Raw genomic sequence first — 15,458 nt, forward strand, 5'->3', positions numbered from 1 at the left:
TTACTCAAAATATGCAGCTCACTAGAAATATTTATATGAACAGATATCGAAAATCAAGATTTATATGATTACTTGTCAACAACAACAAAAAAGAGGATCAGAAATGATCACGGAAATCTTTCCATTTGATTTATTATTCGTGTTAGGTTCTTTCTTGTTTGACCGTTTTTAACGATTATCGATCATGATTACAGAATAATAAAAAAAATTGTCGCATGCAATTAACGGACAGTTCACTTTATAACCATTTAGTATTTCTTGGTGTGAGCCAAGATTCTGTGGTGAAGCCCGCACTTTGACCGATAATGGTTTACTTTTACAAATTGTGACTTTGATGGAAAGTTGTCTTATTGACACTTATACCACATATATTTATAACTATATCTATGTTCTGTTTTGTTACTTTTGATTTGCATATGTTATATCTCCCTATTGATACGATATTCCCGGGCTTGAATTTCCTATCATGATTTTCTTGATAGAGGGTTGCTGCTCACAAGGAAGCTTTTAAACCAAGAGGTCCAAATGGTGAAGTTGAAATCATCACTTCGTAAGTATCACGGACGCCATCACGAGTTGGTTGGTTTATGCAATATCCGTTTCACAAATGATATCGGATACGTACCCTTACGTCGTTACTACAATCCCCTTCCCTTTCAGGAATCTGACCTCCCGAATTAGACTATTTACCGGATTTGTTATCACATAGGCAACACGACGGGTGCCACATGTGAAACAGAATCTGCTTACCCTTCCGGAGCACCTGAGATCACCCCTAGTTTTTGACGGGGTTCGTGTTGCTTATTCTTTAGTTTTCTATGTTGTATCATATGTACTACTGTTTATCTGTTTGCCCTTTTCTTTTTATGTTTATGTTCGATTTGTGAGTTTTGACTGTTTCTCTTTTATCGAAGATCTTGTCAAAGTTTATAAAATATTATTCTTTTCTTTTCTGTATTAAATGCATAAAGAAAACACAAAACTTACCTGAATAAACAAGTTCAGTATTTGTGCCTTCACATTGAGTTCTTCCCCATCGAACATATGTGGATCCGTGATCTGTAAATAACAATGGAAAGAAATGTCTAAATGTATACGTAAATGGGGCTTTTAAAAAAATAAAAAACTTGAAAACAAAAAACAAACACGTCGAAAAATAAGTACATTTTTAATTTAATTGTTCATGTTGAGAAATAAGTAATTTTACTGCCTATGTTCCTTTCCGAAAGATTTTCCAAAACTCTACCATGCTAACATGTTAACTACTAGAAAATATTACAAGTATTTAAATAAAGGAATAACATATGAGTTTGCTATGTGTTTGTTGTCGTTACCAAATAGACAGTTTTTCATGAACTCCACTTAAAAATTTACTAGCACAAATCTAGAAAACATTGTAAAAGGAGCAAGAAAGATTGGAAAATTGTAGTAAAAATATCGTATATACACGTATTGGTATATAGCACGTCCTATTCCGTAATTTGACCTTGCAATGACACGTTCAAAACTAAACTCGGTTTGTCAGTCATAAAAAGTATCAGGGTTATAATTTGATACGCGCTTTTTGTCTACATAAGACTCATCAGTGATGCTCAGAATGAGATAGTTAAAAAGCCAACCAAGTATAAAGATGAACAGCAGTGAGGACAGCAAATTCCAATAAGTTGTGCCAAATACGGCTTCAAGCGTGCATGTACCAATAGCTATTGTAACTTCAACAAATCAGGATAAATTAATGTTTTGATAGTGGGATAGTATATTTATTTTAAACTGTACGTTAATTTGTCTTCGTCCTCTTTTTGTAGTGAGTAATAGTATTATGAAATGTGTGTTTTTGCAAAAATAATGTTTAAACCTTTTTACAGACTTACCCTGCCTTGTTGCCATTTTAGATTCCAGATCCAAGACCTTTTGTGTTAGCAGCTGGTTTTGCTGTTCTAAGTTGGCCAAACGAACAATAGCATCTGGGTCATTTAACAAGAGACGTTTGTTTTCATGGTTTAAAGCACATACACTACATTCCAGAAATAATGCAAAAGTTAACAAATAAAAGTAATTCATTTTATTTGTTCTTTCAAAGACTAGGCATGAAAACTAGTATCAAATTATCACGCTTATACATTAAAGATAAGACTTATGTGAGGAAAGTGCAAAGTTTATTCAGATCAAATGTTGAACGTATAGTATTCGTAAAACAAGATTAAAAGCCACACTTACTACTGGCCTTATTTCATGGCTGCATTAAATGAATATGTGCATGCATATTAATGATGATAATAAATAGTTAACTAGAATGTGTCAACAGAACACATATGCCCTTTTCGCACTTTTATTTCTTTGTTTATTTAACCATGAAATTGGGATCAAAACTCATACTTATTATTAAAACTAAAAAGATCATATCAAAGTGAACATGCGTACTAAGTTTCAATTTGAGTGGAGTTCAACTTCATCAAAATCTATCTTAACCAAAACCTTTAACCTGCAAACATAGAGCAACTGGGTGGGGTATAAAAATCCAACTGGCTTTTAAACCAAAGCGACATATATTTGTATTTGTAATTCAGAGTCAGTATGACAAGAAAAGCGTCACATATTATAGGCTTATACATTTTGTTATAGTAAATATCGCGTACATGTTAACGGCTACAATATGTGTGGTTCACACTTAATCATAGATATGTTTCCCTTAGAAATTCACTCAGTGGATTATTTTCCTTTTGGCTTTATTAAGCATGTCAGATTTATTGATCAAAATATCTTAACAACATAAACAATACCCAAGAGTAGAATTCAACGTACCTACCATACATACATCATACCGGATTAACTTTTTGTTTGTTTATGCAGATCATCATTTGATATTTTTGTATGGATTTCGTTCCTTTTCTTCCGGTTTTCTACATGTTTTGATTTCCTTATCTTATGATATATCATGTTTGAAAAAATCCCGAAGTTGGATATTGATGAATATTCAAATGGCTTTTTGCTGCATTAATTTAAAAAATACCTGCAAAATGTGCTATACAATGGTGAAATGTGTACATGCATACGTAGCCCTTTCATTCAAAAACCATTTATTTCACTTTTGTATGCTTTGTTTTGTTGTTGACATATTCACATGAATACTATCAATTGAGATCAACACCATTTTTGGTGAGGTTTGTGTCTATAGTTGTTTGTGTATTATTTTTGTCTGTCTTCTTCTTTTCTAGCCACGGCCTTGTCAGTTGATGTTTGAATTATGAGTTTGAATGTCCCTTTGGTATAATTCGTGTTTCTTTGACCTTTGAAATTTTATTTGTCGTGCATTTATTGATAAAACGATGAATTAACATTCTAATGCAACAACGTTTGTAACGTTCATTTTGATTGGATAACGTCACATATTTACATGGCATCAATTGACAATTAATGCGCAAGCGCAGACGGCATATGCCAGATTTTAAATACATGTTTTAACGTTGTTTTCTGTCAGTTTCATTAGAATGGAGATAACAATATTGTATTTTAAGCTCCGACGGCATCAATTGGGGATTTGATGCCGTCGGAGCTTAAAATACAATACAGTTATCTCCTAATTTAAGGATTTTTTTTTTAATATCTTCTACTTTCCAGTAAGTTTTTTTACCAGGCACGATTTGATGGTTGTACATCTAACAAAGTCTTCCCGAATTTATTTGAAAAATATTCCGCTGAAACCGGTACTAAAGGGCGTTTAAAACTTGCAGTGAGGTTTAAGTTTAAAGATTTTGGCTCAGTATTTACTTTCAGAGGAAAAACAATAAACGCGCTGTTCCTTTATTGTCACAGATAAATATCCAATATCCCTTTTCTGTTTTTAGCTCACTTGGCCTAAAAGGCCATGTGAGCTTTTCTCATCACTTGGCGTCCGTCGTCGTCGTCGTCGTCTGTCGTCGTTAACAATTTTTCAAACATCTTCTCCCCTGAAACTACTGAATGGATTTGAATGAAACTTCGCATGATTGTTCTGCACAAAGTGTGTGCTTCGACTTTTGATCCGTCAAAAAACATGGCCGCCGTTACTTAAAATAAAACATAGGGGTCAATTGCAGTTTTTGGCTTATATCTCAAAAACGGAAGCATTTAGAGCAAATCTGACATTGGGTAAAAATGTTCATTAGGTCAATTTCTATCAGCCCTGAAATTTCAGATGAATCAAACAACCCATTGTTGGGTTGCTGCCACTTAATTGGTAATTTTAAGGAAATTTTGCAGTTTTTGGTCATTATCTTGAATATTATTATAGATAAAGATAAACTGTAAACTGCAAAGTAAGATCTACAAATAAGTTAATATGACCAAAATTGTCAATTGACCCCTTAAGGGGTTATTGTCTTTTAATGACAATTTTTCACAATTTGTTCATCATATTTGCTAACTTTAAAAAATCTTCTCCTCTGAAACTACTAAATGGATTTTGATGAAACTTAGCATGATTGTTCCTTAGATTATCCTGCACAAAGTTTGTGCTTCGATTTTTGATCCGTCAAAAAACATGGCCGCCGTTACTTAAAATAGAACATAGGGGTCAAATGCAGTTTTTGGCATATATCTAAAAAACGAAAGCATTTAGAGCAAATCTGACACGGGGTAAAAATGTTCACAAGGTCAAAGATCTATCAGCCCTGAAATTTTCAGATGAATCAAACAAACCATTGTTGGGTTGCTGCCACTTAATTGGTAATTTTAAGGACATTTTGCAGTTTTTGGTCATTATCTTGAATATTATTATAGATAAAGATAAACTGTAAACAGCAAAAATGATCAGCAAAGTAAGATCTACAAATAAGTTAATATGACCAAAATTGTCAATTGACCCCTTAAGGGGTTATTGTCCTTTAATGACAATTTTTCACAATTTGTTCATCATATTTGCTAACTTTAAAAAATCTTCTCCTCTGAAACTATTAATGGATTTGGATGAAACTTAGCATGATTGTTCCTTAGATTATCCTGCACAAAGTTTGTGCTTCGATTTTTGATCCGTCAAAAAACATGGCCGCAGTTACTTAAAATAGAACATAGGGTTCAAATGCAGTTTTTGGCTTATATCTCAAAAACGAAAGCATTTAGAGCAAATCTGACACGGGATACAAATGTTCATTAGGGTAATATCTATCAGCCCTGAAATTTTCAGATGAATCAAACAACCCATTGTTGGGTTGCTGCCACTTAATTGGTAATTTAAAGGAAGTTTTGCAGTTTTTTGTCATTATCTTGAATTTTATTATAGATAAAGATAAACTGTAAACAGCAAAAATGATCAGCAAAGTAAGATCTACAAATAAGTTAATATGACCAAAATTGTCAATTGACCCCTTAAGGGGTTATTGTCCTTTAATGACAATTTTTCACAATTTGTTCATCATATTTGTTAACTTTAAAAAATCTTCTCCTCTAAAACTACTCAACCAAACTTCAACTGAATGATCAGTAGGGTGTATAAAATAAAGTTTGTGCTTTATTTTTTATTTTGTCAAAAAACATGGCCGTCATGGCTAAAAATAGAACACAGAGTAAAATGCAGTTTTTGGCTTATATCTCAAAAACTCCAGCATTTAGAGCAAATAAGACAAGAAGTTAAAGTATTTATTAGGTCAAGGTCTACCTGTCCTGAAATTTTCAGCCGAATTGGGTAACTGGTTTTTCAGGTATAATGCCCCTGAATTGATGATTTTAAAGAAATTTTGCAGTTTTTGGTTATTATCTTGAATATAATTATAGATACAGATAAACTGTTAATAGCAAAAATGTTAAGCAAAGTAAGATCTACAAATAAGTCAGTATGACCAAAATTGTCAATTGACCCCTTAAGGAGTTATTGCTCTTTAAAGACTTTTTTCACAATTTATTCATCATGTTGACTTACTTTAAAAAAATCTTCTCCTTTGAAACTGCTGTATCAATTTCAGCCAAACGTAGGCTAAATGAGTTTCAGAGTATCTAGTATAAATTTTATATTTCATTTCCTTGTATGTCAGAAACATAGCTCCTATGGCTAAAATAGAACATAGGAGAAAATGATCTTTTTTTTGCTTTTGAAGAAAATAGGACGATTCAAAGAACATTTAAATAAATTGAAAAGCCAAAATAATCATTGATGAGAGATTTAACCAAAAAAATTAAGGTGAGCGATTCAGGCTCTTGAGAGCCTCTTGTTTTTTTTATGGAAGAATACATTGATCATGTTGTTTTCTTGCAAACAGCATGTTTAAAGATTATGTTAGAGGCTTACTTTAGCTTGCAGTTGTTATGAAATAGTTTATTTATATGTATGTTGGCATTTGTTTTTGTCATAACATTTTGTTAATGCTTTCAAATTTGTACTTGTTTATGGCTTCTAAGTATTTTCATCTGAGCGTCACTCATGATTGTTGCGTAGACGAAACTCGTCTTGCGTATCATTAATAAGCCTAGTACCTTTCACAACTATTAACACCACTGGGTTGATGCCACTGTTGGTGGACGTTTCGTCCCCGAGGTATTACCAGCCCAGTATTCATCACTTCGGGGTTTACATCAAACGGAAAATGAACGGTTTAATCTATATATAATACGAGAAACGAGAATCAATTATGATGGTCATTTTTATAAGTTTACTGTTTGCAAAAGTATCAACTATTCGAAATCTTGGATGTTCTTATCCCAAGCATATTGAATATTTGGTCCTCAATGCTCTTCCACTTTGTACTTGTTTACGGTTTTTAACTATTTTGATCTGAGCGTCACTGATGAGTCTTATGTAGACAAAACGCCCGTCTGGCGTTTCAAAAGCCTGGAACCTTTAATAACTTTTTGTTGTACTTTTGTTTCTGTTGTTCCGTTGTTTTCCTTTGATAGTTGATGTGTTTCCCTCAGTTTTAGTTTGTAACCCGGATATGTTTTCTGTAAATGAATTTATAACTTCTAAACAGCGGTATACTATTGTTGCATATATTTATCTTGATGGTTAAAACTAGACTTCATTTAAAAATGTTGTAGACACCAAATTCACGTTCTTTAGCTCTACATATTCTGCCTGGCATGTAGCTTCATATGATTAAACAACTGTGTTTGCAACTGGTTTAATCGTTCTTAATATGCTACACGATCGCCTACCACATCTGGGTCATTCAACAAAATACGTTTATTTTCGTTTCCAAAATCACAGAAAATAAACTCAAGAAATATCAATGTTAACAAATGAAAGTATATCATTTCATTTGTTTTGAAAGATTTGACTAGAACTTACTGCTATTAGTTTATCAACTTTATAGATCGAAGATAAGATTAATTCAGGACACTGCACAGTTTTATCAGATCACTAATATTATTCACCAAACATTGATTACACAACACTTAAAACTAATCTTTGTTTTAGAATTAGTGAATTTTCGCAAGTATATAGAATCAAAATAATATTTCTTCCTCATTACCGATATCTGTGATAAAAGAGAAGTATTAAATTATTAATAAAACAACAAATATAAGTGATGTTCTAATGCATAAATATGGATTTGCTTCGGACGCATGAAATTGTTTAAATAGAGGCAACAGTAGTATACCGCTGTTCAAAACTCATAAATCCATGGACAAAAAACATAATCGGGGTAACAAACTTAAACCAAGGGAAACGCATTAAATATAAGAGGAGAACAACGACACAACACCAAAACGCAACACAGTGTTGTTTTCAGTTTTTGCACACTTGCCTTGATAATGTTACTTTATTTTATTGCAAAGAAAAAGAAATTTCTCTAACAATTTTTATTGTTTAATCAGTTTGACAGATTAAAAATATATAATGCGTAATGAACAAATACAACATCATATGCAGTTTGTGAGTAGGTATGTTTATTGAGAGTTTTTATATGTTGTTGTTTGATTCCGTCTCTCTTACTTTTTTCACAGTTTTTTGGTGTCTTTTTATCATGAATTACATTGTACCTAAAGTTTTGAAAATCGATTTAACAATTTTTATACCCTTAATTCACCTTAAAATGTTGTATTGTCGTAAATGGGGTTCCGTGGTAAATAATGAAGGAAGGAAATAATGGAAGTATACGGGTTTTCCATAGATAAATTAAAATTTTAGATGTACAAAACAGTAATACCAGGCTGCTAAAATTTCCTGGTGATTAACATCTGTCATTGACATTGTAAATTTACCATATCTTAAAGTAAAGTAAAGTAATCTTTATTTAAAGTCGGGTTGCATATATACATAATAACAAAGAACATGAGCTCTTAAGAGCTCTTTAACCGACTGATATTTAAAATAAACAAAACATACATGTAATAACATCAGATACACACACAACACAAACATACAGACAGACAGCACACATATATATATATATATATATATCAATGCATAGATAGCACATGCAGAATAAAAGCTAAGCAAGATATAATAAAACAAATGTCTAATATCAGCACATACATAGTAGCACATAGTATTTATATCAGAGTAGCACATGCAAAATTAAACATTATAAGCACAAACAAAATACTGCATGCAGCAATAGCAGAGGTAATGCATAAGCAAAAGAAATAAATGGCTAAATAAAAAAGAAAAATAACTGCAAAAAGAAAAAAAAAAACAAAAAAAAACAGCAGACTTCGAGATCAAGTTATGGGGCAGCAAGTAAGTACATTATTTACAAGCTTAAGAACTGCATGTACATTTTTCTGAAAAGCACCAGGTGGAGATAAAATTTTTGAACTGGCCAAAAGTTGATAAGCTCCTTGCCTCATTAAATGAGGCAAGGAGTTCCACAGTTTTGCTGCCTCATAACTAAAGCTTTTCTTACCATACCTTGTTGTTGCTACGCCTTTGTACCTGAAGTTATATGAATTTTCTTTAATATAACTAAATTATGTAGGAATTCTGGACTTGATTTATTAATTATTTTATATGTCTCTAATGCCATGGTTCTCAATCTTCTGATTTTTAGTGCTGGTAGCTTAGACTGTTTAAGAAGTGTATCGTAAGAATTGGTGTAGTCGTCGTAAATAAATCTTGGTGCTCTTTCTTGTATTTTTTCTATTTTTTTGTGTTTTGTTCACTGCAGAAGTGCCATGTAAGAGGACAGTAGCTGGGGTTTGACATGATAAATGAGTGGTTTATTGTAAGTTTTTAGAAAGTCTGGTGAGATGAGTGCCAATTCTTTTTGAAACGTTTAGTTGTCGTGCAGCTTTTTTTGCAAATATTTGAGATGTGAGTGTTGAAATCCAGTTTAAAGTCTATTGTTACACCGAGAAGTTTCACTTCGTCGTCACATTTTATGTTGAATTCATTTAGATTGAAAATAATATTTTGAGTGTGTGCTTTTTACCTATGGAAATTGCCTGGATTTTTTCTGTGTTTGCCTGCATTTTGTTGAAAGAGAACCATGAGATTAGGGAATTACTATCTTCCTCTAAGGGTATAATTTCTGATTCCAAAGTAGTACCTGTTTTTGAGAGGGTGTTATCATCAGCATTGTTGTATAAATCACAGTGTTTGACAAAAAGAAAAATATCATTTAGGAAAACATTAAATAATACAGGGCCTAATATAGATCCCTGAGGAACACCTTTATATATATCATGCATTTGACTGATACTCTGGCCTATTTTAACACACTGTTTTCTTTCAGTCAGATAGCTTTTGAGAAATTACAGAGCAGATGGACTAAGGCCATATTTTTCCAGTTTTAAAAGAAGTAAATCATGTGGGAGACAGTCAAAGGCTTTACTTAGGTCCATCAATATAGCCGCTAATATTTATTGTTATCCAGTGCCTTTTTCCAATCTTCCAAAATTTTGAGTAATGTTGACTGGCAACCATAACCAGCTCGAAAAGCCGCAAGAAAATGGTCGAAAATATCATCAAAGTATTTAGTAAGTTGATTTTCTATGGCTGTTTCAAAAATTTTAGATATACATGTAGCAGGTAAAACACTAACTGCTCTATAATTACCCTTTTCAAGAACACTGTTTTCTTTTGTGAACAGGTGCCACTTGGGCAATTTTTAATGAGTCTGGAAAAATGGAAGTGGATAATGATAAATTCATAAGCTGTGTGATAGGTTTAATCACTACAGGTTTAGCAGCGTGTAAAATGTTTGGTGATATACCATCTAAACCAGTAGACTTTTTAACATTTATTTTACCAATTCTTTTAGAAACAAATTCCTCATTTATAGGCTGAAAAATAAGTTTATTTAATGTTGACCCGTTTGAGTATTTATTACTTTTAGCTTCTATACTTGGGTGTTTATCATTCACCTGTATGTTGTTGTCACCAATGTTTTTTGCAACATTAACAAAAAAGTAATTAAAATTTTCAGATATTTCTTGTTGGTTCGTGATGATTTTGTTGTTTTCCTGCAGTATGGTTTCTTTTTGTCTGGTGCATCCTTTGTTTGTAAGGAATTGCTTTACTGTTGGCCAGAAATCGTTCGACTTAGGACCACCTGTGCAGCGTTCTATGAAGTATCTATTTATTGATTGTTTTTTAAGTTTAGTGACAAAATTTCTTTGAGTTTTGTATGCATCCCATGTCTTGCTGTTATTCATTTTTTGAAATTTGTTGTACAGCATTTTCTTTTGATTTTAACTGTTTGTTCATGTATGGTATCTGTTAAGATAGTATTTTTCTTTCTTTAAAGGGTGCATGTTTATTTGCTGTTTCAATAAACTTCTTGTTGAAGTTTTCATACTCAGTATTTATATTATTACGTGGGTCAACATTCCAATTTAACTCATTTAAATCAGATAAAAAATCATTTACATCAAACTTCTACATTTTCTGTATTTTGGTTTGATGTTAGGTCGTTCACATTTTATTTGAACCTCAATTAATTAGGTTGTGAACATCACTTAAGCCACATCCAAAATTACATCTTTTACCACATTTATTTTCTTCATTAGTTAAAATTACATCAAGAAGAGTTGGTTTCGAATTTCTTTTATAACATGTTGCTTTATTAATAATGTTCATACAAAAAATATCACAAGAATCATTTAAAGTTGAGTTTTTATTGTCATCAAGCATATTGAAGTTTAAATCATTCATTATCAAAACATTATCATACTTTTTAATGACTTTGTTGTTAAGTTAAAGTCAGTACTAAATTTACTGTCTGGCATGCTAGGTTGTTTATAGGCACCAATAAATAACCACTTTTTGTCTTCTGTTGTATAATAATTACATTAGATGTATGTTTCATTATAATACTTTATTTTGATTGGCTAACTGCACATCACGTGTTATTCCGTAAGCAATTGCATCACTCAATAAAACTTTTCATTCATGATAACACGTGGTCCCACAATAAAGTGCCCAGGGGGATAAAATACAAAAATTGTAAAATTCGTGTTTTCATGATCATAGCTAAAATATGTAATTATAAGTATTGAATGCTTCTTTTTGTAACTTTATAGGGTTGTAAAAGCGTTGACCGTGCGCACATTTTTAGTATGAAGCGCGTCCGCGCTTCATACAAAATGTACTTCGGTCAACGCTTTTACACCCCAATAAATTTACAAAAAGAAGCATTCAATTCTTAATTGAAGTTTAAATCACCCATTATCAAAACATTATCATACTTTTAAATGACTTTGTTGTTAAGTTAAAGTCAGTACTAAATTTACTGTCTGGCATGCTAGGTTGTTTATAGGCACCAATAAATAACCACGTTTTGTCTTCTGTTGTTACCTCAAGTGCATTGGATTCAATGTCCTGAAATTCAGCTTGTTTGTTTCTATCTCCTGCTAGGTCAGATCTTGATCCAACTCCAATCATTCATGTCCAGTGAAGGATGTTTATTCAATATTGTCGACATCGCAATATCTACAATGTTAACACGATATAGTGTCAACATTGTTTACATTGTTTGAACCCTTATATAATGTATACATCGTTGACATCGCGATGTATACAATGTTAAAACGATGTTGTGTCAACATCGTTTACATTGTTTGAACCCTTATATATTGTTTACATCATTGACATCGTTAACATTGCGATGTATACAATGTAAACACGATGTCGTGTCAACATCGTTGAAATTGTTTGAACTCTTATATATTGTTTACATCGTTGACATCGTTAACATCGCGATGTTTACAATGTTAACACGATGTCGTGACAATATCGTTTACATTGTTTGATCCCTTATATATTGTTTACATCGTTGACATCGTTAACATTGCAATGTATACAATGTAAACACGATGTCGTGTTAACATCGTTGACATTGTTTGAACTTTTATATATTGTTTACATCGTTGACATCGTTAACATCGTGATGTTTACAAGGTTAACACGATGTCGTGTCAACATCGATGACATTGTTTGAACTCTTATATATTGTTTACATCGTTGACATCGTTAACATTGCGATGTACACAATATTAAACCGATATCTAGTCAACTTCGTTTACCTTGTTTGAACTCTTATATATTGTTTACATCGTTGACATCGTTAACATAGCGATGTATACATATAAGAAGATGCGGTATAAGTTCAAATGAGACAACTTTTCATTCAAGTTAAATCTTTTATAAGTAAATCCCTATAGGTTTGTTATTAATACGGAGTTTTGGTTTTTATCGAGTAGCAAGCTATGAAAGGCCCCAAAAAAACACTAGTGTAAAACTATTTAAACAGGAAAAATAAAGGTATAATGTAAAAAACGAGAAACCAGAAACACGTATGAACAATTCAACAAACGACAACTACTGAACGACAGATTCCTGACTAAGGACAGGTGCAAACGAATGCAGTTAGTTTAACGTTTATATACGTACCATAGACTCAATATAAAATATAAACACGATTTTGACACAATATTGTTAGCATTGTTATGAACAATTTGAACAGAAAGGTATATATAAAAAAAAGAAGTGGTATGATTGCAAATAAGTCAAATTTCCAGTACATACATACTAACTGGCACATCTATAGATAACCGTATGGCCTTTAACATTGAGCAAAGTTTATATGGCATAGTTAACAATAAAAGACGCCGACATGAAAATGGAAAACAATTTTAACTATATAACTAACTGCTTAACCATGTTAACTTATTTAAAAAAAAATTAAAAAAAAAATGTATATACAACAACAACAAGATGTTGACACTATATTATTAACATTACGATGTATACGATGTGAACGATGTAAACAGAAAGGTGTAGACACTATATATATACAATATAAACACGATGTTGACACAATATTGTCAACATCGCGATGTATACGATATGAACGATGTAAACAGAAAGGTATAGACTTTATATAATGTATATACAATATAAACACGATGTTGACACGACATTGTCAACATCGCGATGTATACGATGTGAACGATGTAAACAGAAAGGTATAGACTCTATATATACAATATAAACACGATGTTGACACAATATTGTCAACATCTCGATTTATACGATGTCAGCGATGTAAACAGAAAGAAATAGACTTTATATATATATATACAATATAAACACGATGTTGACACAATATTGTCAACATCGCGATGTAAACGATGTGAACAATGTAAACAGAAAGGTATAGACTGTATATATATATATTTATACAATATAAACACGATGTTGACACAATATTGTCAACATCGTGATGTAAACGATGTGAACGATGTAAACAGAAAGGTATAGACTCTATATATTCACGATGTTGACACAATATTGTTAACATTGCGATGTATACGATGTGAACGATGTAAACAGAAAGGTATAGACTTTATATATCTATATATACAATATAAAAACGATATTGACACAATATTGTCAACATCGCGATGTATACGATGTGAACGATGTAAACAGAAAGCTATAGACTCTATATATATACAATATAAACACGATGTCGACACGATGTTGTCAACATCCCGATGTATACGATGTGAACGATGTAAACAGAAAGGTATAGAACATATTGATAGGATACAATGTAAACACAATAACGACACTATAAAGTTGACATTGCGATGTTGACAATATCGACAAAACATCGTGCACTGGACATAGTTCACTCCAATACAAATATATCTGACACTTTGCAAGTAAATTGCGTCGTTTCATTTGTCTGTTCCCGTTATATAGGGCTTTATTTTTATCATATCTTGTGTGTTGTCTTTCTCTTTCCCTTTGTCGCTTAGTATGCAACCTTTCCTGCTCTAGATGTATAAAAAACGAAATCGATGTAGTTCATGTCACGAGATATTTCTTTTATCATTTCATCATTATTCATGATTCTTTTAAATAAATAGTGTTCAAATTAAGGACACACATTGTTGAATGATGATATAAGTTTTCCAGGCGCGAATTTTCATGGGAACAGGAACATAAATCTTCGACGAAAACGTTTTGTGAGTAATTACTTCTGTCTTTACAGAAATTTATTGAAGTTATATCTACGTATTTGATAGCACACTGAACTCAAACAATCTTCTTTATGTGGTATTATCATGGAAGAGGAAAACTTCATTTGCAATCTATGTACCTTCAGCACAAACGATTACAGCAAATTTGATTATTACATGTTAGATTTCATAAACATGACCCGAATTTTTCGGTTTCTTGTGGTGTTGGACGTTGAGAATTTCCAACCCATAGATGGAATACTTATAAAGTTCACTTTCATAGAAGCCATAGAACCGGCAAAACAAAATGATAACCTAAAATTTGACCCTGAAAATTCCAAATCATTTGACAATATTGATGAGTTGACAATGTAATGGAATTTGATGCGACTGTCATACAAGTGAAAGGTTTAGCTAGCTATAAAACCAGGTTCAATACCCATTTTCTATATTAGAGAATGCCTGTACCAAGTCAGGAATATGACAGTTGTTATCCATTCGTTTGATGTGTTTTGCCTTTTGATTTTGGATTTTCCTTTTTGAATTTTCCTCGGAGTTCAGTATTTTTGAGTTTTTACTTTTTACGTCATCAAAATGCATTTTTCACAATTTCATTAGAAGCAAAATATAACGTTTCCCATTTTAAACAGTTAATGTAAACTTGTTGCTCCTTTAGATAAACTTATTCTAAAAGGTTATCTATTCAACACTGTAATAAGATCATTGAATATTGTTTTTATTGGTATAAATATTGATTTTGTTATCAGTAAATTAAAAGCTAACTAAATAATACTAGTATGTTATATACATATACATTTTCATGGATGTACAATCTGTCGATACCTGTAACTTGGCATTGCACAAGGTCATGTTTTTCTCCGGCTGTTTATGACGTCTTTACACTAAATCCATTGTATGTTGGATGTGTACGGATTGAGTGTTTAGTCTTAGAGGCATGATTTTTTTTATTAGTTGTTAGTGGCTTTGAACTAGCTGTCAGATAACTGCGAGTACTCTCAGATCTGTTCATTGTGTCTTTTTGTGTCGGGATGTATAAGTACCCGGCCACGTCCACTTGT

The 15,458-nt window shown here is 32.0% G+C and overlaps 1 protein-coding gene across 1 annotated transcript in view; it reads right to left on the reverse strand.

Annotated features, from left to right (window-relative positions):
- Nucleotides 1-986: 986 nt before the first annotated feature.
- The window catches only part of LOC143074666 (uncharacterized), a 127,078-nt gene continuing 112,606 nt past the window's right edge, over nucleotides 987-15,458 (reverse strand). Inside the window, exon 2 of the transcript XR_012977996.1 lies at nucleotides 987-1,059. The gene's annotated coding sequence lies outside the window, so the exon portion shown is untranslated. The remainder of the gene's footprint in view (nucleotides 1,060-15,458) is intronic.

Source organism: Mytilus galloprovincialis, chromosome 5 (assembly GCF_965363235.1).
Source record: "Mytilus galloprovincialis chromosome 5, xbMytGall1.hap1.1, whole genome shotgun sequence".
In the NCBI taxonomy this organism is placed as follows: domain Eukaryota; kingdom Metazoa; phylum Mollusca; class Bivalvia; order Mytilida; family Mytilidae; genus Mytilus; species Mytilus galloprovincialis.